The sequence below is a fragment of the Chionomys nivalis genome, chromosome 4 (genome assembly GCF_950005125.1).
Source record: "Chionomys nivalis chromosome 4, mChiNiv1.1, whole genome shotgun sequence".
Taxonomy (NCBI): domain Eukaryota; kingdom Metazoa; phylum Chordata; class Mammalia; order Rodentia; family Cricetidae; genus Chionomys; species Chionomys nivalis.
Window position 1 is genome coordinate 64,446,499 of NC_080089.1, and position 16,998 is coordinate 64,463,496.

A 16,998-nucleotide genomic window follows, 5' to 3' on the forward strand; every position below is an offset into this window, starting at 1 on the left:
TTATCTGGCTCACCCGACAAACGGGAGATCCAGAAGCAGGACTAGAGGTCACATAACTAAAATTTAGCCCCTTGACTCTTATTCTGGGACCTTTGTTACTGGCTGGGTATGTTGACTCATATCTGTAATGCCATCCAGCTCTAGAAAGGGGTTAGAACTCAAGTCTCTAGCATGGTTTGTAGAACTAGCTACATAACACAAGGAGCATAACACGTGAGCATGTACGGCGCTAGTACACCTACTACACGGGGAATGTCAGTAGCTAGACTTAGATGTTCTTATGTTAGACCGCATTGTGTAGCCTTGCCAAAACAAGGCCTCAAAAAATTAGTTTAAGACTCAGAGTTGTTCCTCTCCACGGAAATCTTTAGTAAAAGGCGAAAGATTTATACGATCTGAAGAGAAACCAGAGTATGCTTCTACGCGCCGTCACTCACAGCTCGGCCAACAGCAACTCCTAGTAGAGTGATGGTGTTTTCTTGGCGCAAAAATATTGTAGCTAAAAAAGGACCATTATTTTTGTTTTATAAATCAAAGCTGACTTTCACGAAGACATTCTTAGAATGATACGTTAATTTTTTTTCGTTTCCTTTTTTGTCTTGTGCGCAGTGTTCCATGGGTATGCAAATTTGTGGCGGCCCCGCCCTGTGGACGATGGTGGAAGCGGCACTTCACGCAGTGCCGGGCCTGGCCGCCAGAGGGCGACGCCGAGAACTGGCTAAGAACGGATTTGTACTCAGTCCAGGACTCAGGTTTTACGGTTTGTGTTTCTGTGCGTCTATGTTTTACTAACTTTAAAGGCTGTTCTTTTTTTTTTTTTTTTTAGTTTTAGTTTTTTAGTTCTGTGAATAGGACTTAAAACCTCACACATGTCAAGCAAGCGCTCTGCCAACGAGCTATATTCCGAACCCTAATGATTGCAATAGACTCCAACAAGAAAAGAGCTATTAACTGTGGGGGCGCTAAATTCAGGATGCGGGTTCCTCGCTTTACTGAGAGTGAGGGGTGGTTATAAACAAGGTACCAGTTTTCTGCTTCTTATGCTCACAGTGGGCATCTAAGTTGTTTATGGTTGTAGTGGGTGTTAGCCGTGCATTCAGCCCTTCACTTGCGAATATTCTGCTTTCTTATCTGTTATTTGAGAATCTCTGACGAACCTTGCTTTAAAATTGGAGTTTGGAGCCAGGGGTAGTGGTGTGCGGGGAGGTAGAGGCAGACGGATCCCTGTGAGTTCAAGGCCAGCCTGATTTACGTAGTGGAGTCCAGGACAGCCTGGAGTGAGCCGCCGTCTCGATTAAAATATATATATATATAATTGCAGCTTACACGCTGGTTCCGGTTTTCTGCAGGCCTTGTCGCCGCTGTGGTAAGATCTTGTGGGTCTCTGACCCTGAACTTTAGTGCAGTGGCTCCCGGGATTGGCCCACCCTGACTCGGTTCTGAATGGAAACCAGCTCTTTTCGTGTATTTGGAGACGGTCTTGCTATGTGACTCAGGGTGGCCTCAGACTCCACCCTTTCGTCCCACTCTCTCAAATGCTGGGATCACAGGCATGCACCCCGACACCTGGCCACCTCTCCTTTATGGTGAAAGCCTCGCTGGCAATGGGCTGAGTCGGTTTGGAATAGCTATGACGGAAAAGAGACGCACAAACTGACAGCCACTGTTCCCGTGTGACAGTTGGGCCCTTGAGACATTAGTGCGCCTGGGAAATGAACGTTGTGATATGGGTCTTGCTCTGCTTCGTGCACACTCAGGTCCTGCGTTATTTTTTAAAAATCTGTTTTTGTTGTTTTACTTTTGTTTTTGTTTGTTGTTTTGTTTGTTTGTTTTTGAGACAGGGTTTCTCTCTATGTAGCCTTTGCTGTCCTGGAACTCACTCTGCGAACCAAGCTAGTGTTGAATTTACAGAAATTCACCTATCTCTGCCTCCTGTGTGTTCAGATTAAAGGCATACACCACCACTGGGGTTTATGTGCATGTATACCACGTGTGTGCAGAGTCCAGAAGTGGGTGTCAGATCTCCTGGAACTTCAGGTAGAGACTATTGTGATCCACCATGTGGGTGCCAGGAACAGAATCCAGGTCCTCTGTAAATGTTCTTAGTAGATGCATTGAGCTATCTCGCCAGCCTCAGCTCCCGGACTTCTTATTTTATTGTTTTAATTAATTACATCTAAATAGATGATTACTATGTTGATCAGGGTTTACTCAGCCATGTTTTTGGTTTAGTTTTCTACTTGAGAAAGGGGCTTGGAATGTTGGGTTTTTCTCTCACAGGAAAGAGGAGACGGGGGTCAAGTTCCTCTCTTCTGCAGTTAGGTCTGAGGAGCAGTAGAATATGACATTGAGGCACAAGATTTATTCTGAGCCGAAGACCTTTGTGTGGGGAAAAACCTGGCTGTATAGTGATGGCTCACACCTTTAATCCCAGCACTCAGGAAACAGAGGCAGGCGAATCTCTGTGAGTTTGAGGCCAGCCTGGTCTACAGAGTGCCAGGACAGGCTCCAAAGCTACAGAGAAACCCTTTCTCGAAAAACAAAACAAAATAACAGACAAATCTAATTGTAAAGTGAACTCTTCTCCCTAGAGGTGGTCCCTTAGCTTAGCCAGGTGGCTGACCTGCCTGGCTGGATTAAACCTGGAAGGAGAAGCTGGGCGGTGGTGGCGCACGCCTTTAATCCCAGCACTCGGGAGGCAGAGGCAGGCAGATCTCTGTGAGTTCGAGACCAGCCTGGTCTACAAGAGCTAGTTCCAGGACAGGTTCCAAAACCACAGAGAAACCCTGTCTCGAAAAACCAAAAAAAAAAAAAAAAAAAAAAACCTGGAAGGAGAGACGAGGGCAGAGCTCTACCCAATGTGGACTCCATTCTTCAGAGCCGTACAGCCAGTGGCTCCAGCCCGCCGCTCCTGCTCTGTCTTTGGCAGTGCACAAACACGTGATCATCTATTCAGTGGCCACTTTTCTGTGGGGTGTTTTTGTATGTAAAATTTGTATACTTTTCACTTATTAATCTTTTTATAAAAAAGATTTGCACCTTTAGGTGCAGGAGTGTTTTCCCTGCAAGTGTATGTGTGCAGCCTTGTGTGCCTGGAGCTTGGATTCTTTGGAACTGAAATTACGGATGTTTGTGAGTTACCATAGTAAACCCAGATCCTCTGGGAGAGTAGCTGGTGCTTTTAACTACTAAGCCATCTCTCCTGGAACTCACTATGTAGGTCAGGCTGGCCTCGAACTCATGAGAATGACTGTCTCTACCTCCCGAGTGCTGGGATTAAAGGTGTGTACCACCAAGGTCTGGCTCAGTTATTCTTTTTTATGCCAATTTAATTCTTCTTTGTTTGGTTAATTGGGTTTTGATAGTTTTTTGAGACAGGGTTTCTCTGAGTAGCCCTGAAACTCTCTCTGTAGACCAGGGTGACCTCAAACTCAGAGAGATTCACCACCACTCTTGGCTGCCAATTTCATGCTTAGGTTGAGAGGTTTTATTTATTGATTAGTTGGCTGTTGTTTCTCTCTCTCTCCCTCTCTCTCTCTCTCTCTCTCTCTCTCTCTCTCTCTCTCTCTCTTTCTCTCTCCCTCTCTCTCTCTTTCTTTTCTTTTTTGAGACAGCTCTGACTGTCCTGGAACTTATTATGTAGATCATATTGGCCTCGAACTCACAGAGATCTGCCTGGACCCTCCCAGTGCTGGGGTTAAAGGTATGTGCCACTATGCCCAGCTAGCTGAGAGGCTCTACAAGAGTAGTAATAGTTTGCTCTGGAATGCCAGGCAGTGGTGGTGCACGCCTTTAGTCCCAGCATTCAGGAGGCAGAGGTAGGTGAATCTCTGTGAGTTCAAGACTAGCCTGGTCTACATAGAGAGTTCTAGGATGGCAAGGGCTACACAGTGAAATCCTGTCTAAAAATAAAAACAAAGAACAAAAACCGCAAAAAAAAAAAAAAAAAAGGTTTGGTCTTAAAGTCAAAGTAGCTCTCATTTCTCCTATCCACTTATCACCTCCTAACTTCTTCAGGCTCTGACAGAGTGGACCCAAAGGTGTATCTGAAGACAACTGAGAGCAAAATCTCAAAGTGATGCCAGGAACGCTTGGGGCAGAAAGGCAGTGGCGTGGTCACAGCTCCAGATCTTTCCTTTGAGCTCTGAATATGCAGTGCATGGATCATATGTCGTGTGTGTGTGTGTGTGTGTGTGTCCTGCACACATGCCAGTTCAAGTACTCTGGTGCATGTGGAGGTCAGAGGACAACTTTGGGTGAATTCGTTTTTTTCTTATACGTTGGTTTTTGTTTTTCCTTCGACGTTGGATCCCCAGGGGATGAAACCCGGGCATTAGACTGGGTGGCAATCATCCTCACCTGCTGAGTCATCTTGCAGGTCCTGGTATACATGTTAAAATACAACTTTCTTCATATAAAGGCTGTGAAAAAAGAATACCCAACAATTGTATCTAAAATTTAATAGGAAAAAAAAAAAAGCTTGGGCTGTGAAACCAAACACTCGCCCATTATGATCATTTCCTGGGGCTGGGGTGGGGTACTATATTACCTTCCCATCATACCCATCGGATCCCAGTGTTGGCTATCGTAGATGTCCCTGTGAGCAGTTCAAGTCCTATCTAACACAGTTGGAGTTGTTATCTAGAGAGGCAATAAAACAAGACATTGCTATCCTTACTACCAAGAAACTAAACAAGCACAGCACAAACAAGCTACCAACTGAAAGTAGTTCTGCTTTTAGGACTGTAATGTGGAGCCTTGTAAAAACAAGGCCTCAAAAAATTAGTTTAAGACTCAGAGTTGTTCCTCTCCACGGAAATCTTTAGTAAAAGGCGAAAGATTTATACGATCTGAAGAGAAACCAGAGTATGAGAAACACGAGGCGTGATACATTTCTGTAGTAATAAGACCTCCTAGTTTACTGACGGTGACGATATAGTTAAAACGTTATTAACGCATGGAAATTTATTCATGATTGCCTTAAATAATATATATGTTTTTAGTTTTAAAACTTCTAGTAATAAGTAAGTATATTTTCACGAAATTATCTATATTAGTTGCAGTGTGTTATGGGTATGCAAATGAAACCGAGCAATCGCCTAAAGCCTGGCTCGGTTCCCGCCTCCTACAGGGGGTAGGGCGAAAGTTTACGCCTCCTGCTTATCCAGTGTCGGAGTTTTTACCTCCGTACACTGGAATTTGGTTTCTTTTAAATAAAGGATTTTTCCGATAGTTTAGGCATCGAGGAACTGCAAAGGACGAGGAAATTCTGGTAGATTTCCTATTCTGAGGGGTGGGATTGGGACAGGAGCACTGAGGGCTTCGAAAGAGTTGGCAATGTTTTCTGTTCTTAGCCTCTGTAATGAAACCAACGTAGATGAGATCTCGCATACTCAGTGCAGTGCTATACCTCTGTACAAAGAGAAAAAAATGTTCACCATTTCTAAACCATTGTGGCTTTCATTTCCGTACGGTGCCAATGTAATAAAAGGGGATTCTTTTCCCACGGTTGATGTCATATTCATGAGTACGTCTGTGTCTGTATGTGTGCGTTTCTATTTGTATAAAAAGACCAGTAATTAATTGCAGCACGCTCTGCATCAATAACAGCAGCAGCTTTGCCAGGTTCTGCAGTCTACGAATAGGACTGTGGAGACATCCAGCACAATTAAAATACAAAGCCAAAAAAAAGTCAAAAAGTCCCCACTTTTTTTCTCCTTTCCAGTAATCTTTTTTTCTTAAGTAAAATTTACTTTTCTCAGTAAAAGTTTTTCCTTTCTTATTTTGTTTTTCGAGACAAGTTTCTCTGTTTAATAGCTCTGGCTGTTCTGGAACTCACTTTGTAGACCAGGGCTGGCCTCAAACTCACACAGATCCGCTTGCCTCCCTCTACCTTCTGAGTGCTGGGATTAAAGGCATGTACCACCACCACCAACTCAATTTTTTTTTTCTTGAATTTGGGAACATCCAGGTTTGTTTGTTTGTCTGTTTATTATTTAGGTTTTTGAGACAGTGTTTCTCATTGTAACCCTGACTGTCCTGGAGCTCACTCTATAGATGGGGCTGGCCTTGAACTGAGAGATCCACCTGCCTCTTTCTCCTGAGTTCTAAGATTAAAGGCACATGCCCAGTTTAGAAAAATTTTTAAAAGATTTATTTATTATGTATACAGTGTTCTGCCTGCATGTATGACTGCACACCAGAAGAAGTCACCAGATCTCATTACAGATGGTTATAAGCCACCCTGTGGTTGTTGGGAATGGATTTCAGGACCTCTGGAAGAGCAGTCAGTGCTCTTGACTACTAAGTCATCTCTCCAGTCCCCTAGAAATAATTTTTTAATGTGTTGGTTTACTCATGTATCCTAAATAATTTTATTTTGTGGGCTAGGGACATACCTCAGTTGGCAGTGTCTAACGTGCACAAAAAAAGCTTCATAAAATTGAATATTGTGGTAGATGCTTATAATCCCAGCACTTGGGAAGTACAGGCAGAAGAGTCAGTCACACATGCAAGGGCAGCTATGTAGAAAGTTGGAGACCAGCCTGGGTGGGATACATAGGACCCTGTTTCCAAAAGCAGTGAAGAGAAGCTGGGCAGTGGCTCCATGAGTAAGGGCTCTTCCCACCAAGCCTGATGAAATGAGTTCAGTCTCCAGGACCCATGTGATGGAAGGAAAAAAAGACCCCAGGAGTTGCTCTCCGACCTCCACATGCACACTCCACACACACACACACACTTTTCCTTGTTCTTTTTCTCACTTGAGTGACCGCTTTAGTAGTCACTGTTAGGTGCCAGATTTTCAGTAGGCCAGCCAGGCTGTGGTGGCAGGGTGTCCGCGCAGCTGCGTAAGGTTTGAAGAGCACACAGGTCCACTTTGCTGCTGCCTTCGGGATGCTCTTACAGTAACTTGCTTATTTAGCACCGGGGATTGGACTTGAGCCTCGAGCCTGCTTAGCAAGTGCTGTGTGCTGAACTGTAGCCTCAGTCTTTCCCCTACATTTCACTCCGCTTCAAGCTGCCCTGGAGCTCACACTGTAGACCAGGCTGGCCTCAAACTCACAGAGATCCTCCTGCCTCTGCCTCATGAGTGCTGGGATTAAAAGCATGTGACACCATTGTCCAGCAGGAATTGATGAAACCTTTTTACTCTATTTCTGTTCTTCTGGATATGAAGATGATTGTGGGTTTTCTATTCTGTATTTCTTTTTTTTTTTCATTTTTCTTTTCTTTTTTCTTTTTCTTTTTTTTTCTTTTTTTTTTGTCGGGAATCTCACTAAATAGCCCTTATTGTCCTGGAACTCCCACCTAGATCAGGCTGACCTTGAATGCTTAGAAGTCCACCTACCAGCTAGGCACTGGTGGCACATACCTTTAATCCCAGCACTCAGGAGGCAGAGACAGGTGGATCTCTGTGAGTTCAGGGCCAGCTTGGTCTACAGAGCAAGTTCCAGGACAGGCTCCAAAAGCTACAGCCCTCCTTGTGCTGGGATTAATGGTGTGGACCCTAATGGTATGGTATTTTATTTTGTTTTTTTTGGGGGGTGGGGGGGACAAGGTCTTATGTAGATCAGGATAGCTTTGAACTCCTGATCATCTAACTTCCACGTCCCAAGTGCTGGGTTGCTGCAGGTGATATTGTTATGTCCAGACTAAAGTTTTTTTTTTTTAATTTATTTATTATGTATATAATATTCTATCTGTGTGTATGTCTGCAGGCCAGAAGAGGGCACCAGACCTCATTACAGATGGTTGTGAGCCACCATGTGGTTGCCGGGAATTGAACTCAGGACCTTTGGAAGAGCAGGCAATGCTCTTAACCATTGAGCCACCTCTCCAGCCCCCCAGACTAAAGTTTTAAGTGTGTGCTGTGCCTTGACTTTGAAGTGTAAATTGGAGTGCATTTCTTCTTCTTTTTCTAATATCTAGAACAAGCAGTAAAATTTGGGAGTTCCTTCTGAAGCAGTTAGCAATCCTTTCAAGGAAACATCCCTTTTATATATTTTTAAAATATTCTTCCTGATTTTTTTATGTGTGTGTTTATGTATGATGTGTGCATGTGGGCGTAGGCATACATGTGCCTTGGTATGTATGTGGAGGTCAGATGACAACTTTCAGGCATTTGCTTTCTCCTACTGTGGATTCTGGGAACGGAACCCAGGCGATCAGGGCTCTCATAGCAAGAATGATTACCCTCTGAGCCATCTTGATTGTCTTTTTATGCTCTCTTCCTCTTCCTCTTTGGATTTTTGCTTGTTTGTGTTATTGTTGGCTTTTCTAATTTTTTGAGCTAAGCCCTGGCTGTCCTTAGAACTCACTATGTAGAGGGGCCGGAGAGATGGCTCAGAGGTTAAGAGTACTGGCTGTTCTTCCAGAGGTCCTGAGTTCAATTCCCTGCAACCACATGGTGGCTCACAACCATCTATGAGATCTCGTTCCTCTTCTGGTGAGCAGGCATGCATGCAGACAGAACATTGTATACATAATAAATAAATAAATTTAAAAAAAAAGAACTCACTATGTAGACCAAACTGACCTTGTCACAGAGATCTGCCCATCTTGACCTCCAGAGGATTATTTATTTATGTATTTATTTTTCGAGACAGGGTTTCTCTGTACCTTTGGAGCCTGTCCTAGAACTAGCTCTTGTAGACCAGGTTGGGCTCAAACTCACAGAAATCCACCTGCCTCTGCCTCCCGAGTGCTGGGATTAAAGGTGTGTGCCACCACCGCCCGGCTTTTACTTATCTTTTTAAGATTTATTTTTATCTTTTATTTATATGTATTTGTGCGTGTGTGTCTGCTATGTGTTCTCAAGCCCACAAAGCCCCGTCAGATTCTGTGGAACTGTAGTTTCAAGCAGTTGTGAGCCACCTGACATGGGTACTGGGAACTGAACTCAGTTATTCTGGAAGAGCAGCCAGTGCTCTTGATGCTGAGTCATCTCTTCTGCAATGCTTCTATACTCTTTTATACCATGCTTCATGTCTGTACTCTATTTTCTGCTCTTATTTTTATTTAATTCCTTATATTTTCACTGGCTTTCTTCTGTTTCTTGAGTTTTGCCTTCTTTACTCTTCAAGCTGGATGATATGGTGCTGGGGATGGAACCCAGGATGTTATACGTGAAAGGAGAGTGGTAGACCATCACCCCTATTCTAGTTGTACCCCCAAATTAAAACAACAACTAAAACAAGCCAAATAGTGAACAAACAAAAAACAGTGGCAGTGGTGCACACCTCTTTAATGCCAGCACTCGGGAGGCAGAGGCAGGTGGATCTCTGTGACTTCGAGGACAGCCTGGTCTACAAAGAGAGTTTCAGAACAACCAGGGCTACACAGAGGAACCTGGCCTCAAAAATAAAAGAAACAAAAAACTAGCAGCATTTACAGGGGTTAGGGAGATGGCTGGCTGGGTAAGCCTGAGGACCTGAGTTTGAATCCTCAACACTATGTAAAAAGTAGGTTGTGAGTATGGGAATAATCCTAGCACCACAGGGGTCTGCTGGCTGCCAGCCGAGTTCCAGGTTCAGTGAGACCCTGCCTCAAGGAAAGAAGGTGAATCAGGATAGAGCAGGACACTTCTGTCCTTCTCTGACCTCTGTGCCTGTCTGTACATGGTGTTTGCACACACCACACACCCATGCACACTCGACACAATTTACAGTCTCTATAAATAGTCCTGAAGACATACAATTTTTAAAAACTTTTTATTTATTTATATTTTTTATGTATGAGTGCTCTGTTTGCCAGCAAAGGGCATCAGATCCTATTCTAGATGGTGGTGAGCCACCATGTGGTTGCTGGCAATTGAATTCAGGACCTCTGGAAGGACAGCCAGTGCTCTTAATCGATGAGCCATCTCTCCAGCCTTACATACAACATTTATTAAGGAACATAGTAAACATTGGGCATGGAGGCTCACATCTGTAATCTCAGCATTCAGGAGATTGAGGCAGTAGGATTGCCTTCAATTCCAGGTCTCCCTGGACTAACTTTGAGTTGTAGCAAGCCAGGGTTAGGCTGCTGCTCCCTCCTCTTGTCACTAGAGCATTTTAAAAGTATTTTACACTTCATTTTTAATTGTGTGTGTGTGTGCGCGCACATGTGTGTGTATGTGTGCACATGCACATGAATGCATAAATGGCCACTCTTTTAAAAAGACATGTTTTTATTTGTGTCTGTGAGGGCACCAGATCCCTCTGGACTGGAGTTACAGATATTTGAGGGGATTTCAGCTTATTATTTGATCTCTGGGATCTGAGTTCTCATCTCCATGATTGCACATCAAGTACTGTAACCACTGAGAACTCTCCCCAGCTCACCTACTAGGCATTTCTTACAGAGCAAGAGTGTCACTCGGAAAGAAGCTGCTCACTCTCCCCACACTATCTCCAAAGTCCTGCCAGAGACTTTACCTGCAGGGAGAGGACTGATGGTTTCCCAAAGGAACAGACTTCATTTGTAACAGAGCATCGTGCAGTCTCTGCAAACAGTTGGGATGTTGTATGGCTCAATGATAGGGCACCCTCCCAGTATGGGAGAGGCTTCGGGTTTAATCCCTAGCAAGGCAAATAACAATGATAATAAAAAGAACAATAATCATAATAATAAATAGAGAAATAAACTGTCCAGAGCATTGTGGGGAAGAGCAATTGGGAGACTGACTGTCTCACTGGATTTATGGGCTCATCTGTAGGCTGGGCAGATTTCCAGGAAGGTAAACCCAGGCACAGCGTATGAACACTCACTCAGGGAGCGATTCCTTCCAAGGAGCCCAAAACAGTCCTGAGTGAACTTTAACAGCTGGATGTGGTCAGGGACAGACACATGAAAGGTCTGCAAAAAATACTTGTGAGGCTGAGGCAGGAGGATTGCTGCTCATGTGAGGCCAGCCTTGGCTGAACATAGAGTTCCAGGACAGCCTATGTAGAATGAGACCTTGGCTCATAAAACCAAAACCATGTAACAAAAAACAAGCCAAGTGTGGTGCTGGCATATGTCTTTAATCCCATTACTTGGGAAGCAGAGGCAGGAGGATCCCTATGAGTTTGAGGCTACCCTGGTCTACATGGTTAAGATCTAGCACAGTGAGGGCTATGTAATGAGAACTTTTTTTGTTTGTTTTGTTTTGTTTTTTTGTTTTTCGAGACAGGGTTTCTCTGTGGCTTTGGAGCTTGTCCTGGAACTAGCTCTGTAGACCAGGCTGGTCTCAAACTCACAGAGATCCGCCTGTCTCTGCCTCCCGAGTGCTGGGATTAAAGGCGTGCGCCACCATCACCCGGCTTGAGAACGTGTCTTAAAAAACAACAAGCCAAAATTAAAACAAACAATCCTACAAAAACCCTCATTGTTATGCTAAAGTCACTGTGAGCAACCCTGCAGTCACTGTGAGCACATCCCCTTAGTCACTGTGAGCACACCCCTATAGTCACTGTGAGCACACCCCTGCAGTCACTGTGAGCACACCCCTGCAGTCACTGTGAGCACACTAATATAGTCACTGTGAGCACACCCCTGCAGTCACTGTGAGCACACTCCTATAGTCACTGTGAGCACACCCCTATAGTCACTGTGAGCGCACCCTCTGCAGTCACTGTGAGCACACCCCCTGCTGTCACTGTGAGCACACCCCTATAGTCACTGTGAGCACACCCCTATAGTCACTGTGAGCACACCCCTATAGTCACTGTGAGCACACTAATATAGTCACTGTGAGCACACCCCTGCAGTCACTGTGAGCACACCCCTATAGTCACTGTGAGCACACCCCTATAGTCACTGTGAGCACACCCCCTGCAGTCACTGTGAGCACACCCCCTGCAGTCACTGTGAGCACACCCCTATAGTCACTGTGAGCACACCCCTATAGTCACTGTGAGCACACCTCTATAGTCACTGTGAGCACACCCCTATAGTCTCTGTGAGCACACCCCTATAGTCACTGTGTGCACACCCCTATAGTCTCTGTGAGCACACTAATATAGTCACTGTGTGCACACCCCTGCAGTCACTGTGAGTACACCCTCTGCTCAGTGGCATGAGTCTCAACTTGAGAGGCATGGAAGGGGTGAGATGGGTTTGCTTCCCTCCACTGACATCCCTAAATAAATAAACAAGCAGACAATAATCACACACCCCAGAAAGAGGAGAACATGCTACAGTGTAATCTCTGAAATGTCCTTTCTCCAAACAACAGACATTACAAGGCACAAAAAGAAACAGGAAAACATGACTCATACAGTGAAAAGCAAACAAAGGCAGGCGGCAGAGCCTGCCTGCGCAAGTGGGCAGAGGTCAGGATCAACAGACATGGCCTTCAAAGTTACTGTTATAAACAAGGAGTCAAAGGAAGGGAAGACCTGTCAGAGGACAATGTCACGTCACGAGAAAGAGAAATTGTTTTGCTCAAGGTCAGCAAGGGCCACACAGTTCCAGGCCAGCCTGGGTTACAGAGTAAGACCTAAAAGAAAATAACTGAAAATTTCATAAACTTGTTGCTGGGTGTGGTGGCGCATGCCTTTAATTCCAGCACTTAGGAAACAGAGACAGGCAGATCTCTGTGAGTTCGAGGCCAGCCTGGTCTACAGAGCAAGTTCCAGGACAGTCGGGGTTGTTACACAGAGAAACCGTGTATCAAAAATCAAAAACAAAAATTTTAAAAATTAAAAATAAATAAATAAACTTCTTGTTACCAGGCATGGTGGCGCATGCCTTTAATCTCAGCACACATACACACGCATACGCACATACCTACAAACACAAATCCAAAAAACCCACAAACAAACAACAAAACAACAAAGCAAAAACAAAAACAAAAAAATCTGCTAGGCCGGGCGGTGGTGGCGCACACCTTTAATCCCAGCACTCGGGAGGCAGAGGCAGACGGATCTCTGTGAGTTCGAGGCCAGCCTGGTCTACAAGAGCTAGTTCCAGGACAGGAACCAAAAAAAAACTACGGAGAAACCCTGTCTCGAAAAATCAAAAAAAAAAAAAAAAATCTGCTAGACTTCTAGAAGGCCCAATTAACTTCAAGTAGAATAAATGCTGAGAAATCATCTTGGCAAAAATACTGAGAGTCAAAGACCAGGAGGGAATAAATTTTTAATTTAATTTTTTTGTTTTTTCCCCTTTATTTATTTATTTATTTATTATTAATATTATTGTTTTTGTTTTTTTGAGTCAAGGTTTTTCTGTATCTTTGGCTGTCCTGGAACTCACTCTGTAGACCAGACTGGGCTCTGCCTCCCAAGTGCTGGGATTAAAGGCATGCACCACCATGCCCAATTGGTTTTCTTTCTTCATTTTTTTTGAAAAGATTATTGTTTACTTTTATGTGCATTGGTGTGTTGCCCCCATGTGTGTCAGTTTGATGGTGCTTGGTTTACTGGGAAATGGAGTTACAGACAGTTGTGAGTTGCCATCTGGGTGCTGGGAATTGAACCTGGGTCCTCCAGAAGAGCAGCCAGTGCTCTTAATTGCTGAACCATCTCTCTAACCCTACTTTTTCTTTTCTTTTCTTTTCTTTTTTTTTTTTTTTTTGAGACAGAATTTCTCTTGGTAGCCCCAACTGTCCTGGAATTTGTTTCCTAGACCATGCTGGCCTTGAACTCACATAGACCCACCTGCCTCTGAATCCCAAATGCTGGGATTAAAGGTGTGCACCACCATGCCCAGCAAGGGAATATATTCAAGATTTATTTCATCATCATCAACATCATCATTTGTGCGCGTGTGAGAGAGACACATAGAGAAACAGAGATAGAGACAGACATAGAGAAGACAGGGACAGAATTTATGTGCACCGCATGTGCATGGGAGCCTTTGGAGGCCAGAAGACATCATATCCCCTGGAACTAAAGTAACAAATAGTTGTGAGGCACTGTGTGCTAGAAACTGACCTGGATCTCTGCAAGAGCAGTCAGTCCTTGTGACCACCCGAGCCATCTCTCCAGCACTAAGGTGGAAATCCTGAAAGCAACACGAGAAAAACAATCTCGTCGCAAGGCAACCCAAGTGAAATTTACTGCTGACTTTTCGGCAGAAACAGCAGAGAGGTCAGATGACATATTTACAGCCCGGTCACCAGAGCTGCAGTTCAGTAAGCCTTTCCAACAGCCCGCAGCTGAAATATACTGTCCAGCAGCCCTAAGTGTGCTGGATGTTTCTTCGAAGTGGACATGAGTGCAGGAGTCCCTGGGTTCAACCCCAGCACTAATAAACAAAGCAGCGTTGAGCTCTGAAGTGTAGAAATGTGGTCAGCAGCCTGAGCGCAAAGGCGTGGCGTGGGGTGATTCTGTGCTGGGCTCAGAAATGTCTCTCCAGGTGGTAACTCAAGTTCACAAACATGGACGGGAACCAGAAACATTAAGAGTAATAACGCAAAACTGCAATCATATACTTGTTCTTGTTCTCTCTGTTTCATTAGCATTTTTTATTTAATTAAATTAATTAAATTTTTGTTTTGCTTGTTTTTGTTTTTCAAGACAGGGTTTCTCTGTGTAGCTATGGCTGTCCTGGAACTCACTCTGTAGACTGGGTTGGCCTTGAACACAGAGAGATCCGCCTGTCTCTGCCTCCTGAGTGCTGGGATTAAAGGAGTGCACAACCACCACTGGCAGTACTTTTTATTTTTAAGAGAATTATAGATTATTTTTTAAAATTGCTTATGCATATGGGTGTTTTGCCTGAATGTATGTTTGTGTGCCACATCATGTTTGTGAGCTGCCGTGTGGGTGCTAGAAGCCAAACCCGGGTCCTCTGGGTGCACAGCCAATGATCTTAACCACTGAGTCATATTTCCAGTTCCTTTGTTAACTGTGTCTCCACATAATTAACATGTGTACCCCACATGTGAGTGGCATGCCCATGGAGGGCAAAAGTGTTGGATTCTGTGGAAGCGGAGTGAATGGCTGATGTAAGCCTCTTGATGCGGGTACTGGGAACTGCATTCAGGTCCTCTGGAAGAGCTGGAATCTCTTTGTATTGTTGAGCCTTCTCTCTGGCCCTTCATTAGTATTTTTATTTTTTTTAAAGATTTATTTATTTATTATGTATTCAGTGTTCTGCCTGCATGTATCCCTGCAGGCCAGAAGAGGGCACCAAATCTCATTACAGATGGTTTGAGTACATGTGTGGTTGCTGAGAATTGAACTCAGGACCGACCTTTGGAAGAGCAGGCAAAGCTCTTAACCACTGAGCCATCTCTCCAGCCCCCTCATTAGTATTTTTAAAAATTACATTTATTATACTTACCTGACCGGAGAGATGGTCAGAAGGTTTTCCCAGGGTGAGGTTCGTACATTGCACTCCAGATGTGCACCGGCTGCCTTAGCGTTCCTGGTGCTTCATGGGATCCCAGGACTTTGGGGGATTTGGGGTTTTATTTGAGGCCATAAAACTCTCAGACATTTTGGTGATTCAAGATCAGTTCAGGTTTTACAACAGCTGTTATCAGGAGGGCTGCTGGGGGTAGCCTGCACCCATTGCCTATCCGAGGAAGCTCTGTGGAGTCTGTGGATGTGGTCCCGTCTTCTTTCTCTCCCAAAGTCTGATGAGCACAGAACCCAGCCACGCTTGAATGCCCAAGGAAGAGGTTTATTTTTCAGAGAGAGTCCAGTGACTATATGTGTATGTTTATTTATTATTTTATTAATATGTTTGGTTGAGGTTTTTTATTTTTAATGTTTGCATATATATTCGAGTCTCTCTCCACTGCGAGGGTAAGAAGGATTATACTCAGGTCATCCGGCTTGGCAGCAAGTACCTTACCCACTAGGTCATCTTCCTAGCCCCTCCCTACCCCCACGATGTGTGAGCTTTTGCACTCATGGAAGGGGAGGCCAGAGGAGGAAGTGACCAGGTCCACCCTAGTCTTTTGAGATAGGGCTTCACTGAACCTGGAGCTAGCCCCGCACTAGCAAGCCCCAGAATTCCTTCTGTCCACAGCCATGGCCACACTCTGCTTTTAATGTTGTGCTGGGCACTTGAGGAGCAAGTGTTCTTTTCCATTGAGCCATCTCCCCAGTGCTGTTTGTGGCGTTTTTATTTATTTTTAAATTATTTATTACTTATTTATTTTGAGACAAGGTCTCTTTTTGTAGTCCTGGCGATCCTCTTGCCTCTGCCCCACACTCTGTGTGCTGCTACACTCAGCGTCTGTACGGTCTTTAAAGGGGATTTTTTGTTTGTTCAATAATTCGGCATAGGCTTGTGCTTTTCTTTCTTTCTTTCTTTCTTTCTTTCTTTCTTTCTTTCTTTCTTTCTTTCTTTTTTTTTTTTTCGAGACAAGGTTTCTCTGTGGTTTTGGAGCCTGTCCTGGAACTAGCTCTTGTAGACCAGGCTGGTCTCGAACTCACAGAGATCCGCCTGCCTCTGCCTCCCGAGTGCTGGGATTAAAGGTGTGCGCCACCACCGCCCGGCTTGTGCTTTTCTTTCTATGTGATCAGGAGGACAAACAGTTTTGTTTTCCTAATAAAGCCTTGAGTAGGAGAAGTGGTGGGAGCCTGTTTGTTCTATTTTTCTTCTTTCTTTTTTTCTTTTTTCTTTTGGTTTTTCGAGACAGGGTTTTTCTGTAGCTTTGGAGTCTGTCCTGGAACTTGCTCTGTGGACCAGACTGTCCTCGAACTTAGAGAGACACGCCTGTCTCTGCCTCCCAAGTGCTGGGTTAAAGGCGTGCGCCACCAACACCCGGCTTATATTTTCTTATTTTGTGTATATGTTTGAGCGTGGGCATACTTGAGCCTTGGGCTGCATATGGAAGCACCAGACAAAATGCTTAAATTGCTGCAGTCAGTTCTCGCCTTCTACAAGGTGGGATCCGGGGATTGAACTGAGATCGTCAGGACTGGCAGCAAATGCTTTTTCCTGACCAGCCGCTGAGTCATTTGGGAGTCCGGTTTTTTCCCTTCCTCCGGGATAGGTCACTGCTCCCTCTGCCCTCCTGTGCTTGTTTTCTAGGCTTCCTGTTAGAGGCCTTCAAAGCAGGAGGATCTTGGG

At 44.5% G+C, this 16,998-nt stretch overlaps 2 non-coding genes across 2 annotated transcripts; both read right to left on the bottom strand.

Annotated features, from left to right (window-relative positions):
* Positions 1 to 299: 299 nt before the first annotated feature.
* Positions 300 to 415, bottom strand: LOC130874048 (U5 spliceosomal RNA). The gene has a single exon (XR_009057092.1). It is a non-coding gene; the product is annotated as a U5 spliceosomal RNA (small nuclear RNA).
* Positions 416 to 4,754: 4,339 nt separating this feature from the next.
* LOC130874047 (U5 spliceosomal RNA) lies at positions 4,755 to 4,870 on the bottom strand. Its single transcript, XR_009057091.1, has one exon. It is a non-coding gene; the product is annotated as a U5 spliceosomal RNA (small nuclear RNA).
* Between the last annotated feature and the right edge of the window lie 12,128 nt (positions 4,871 to 16,998).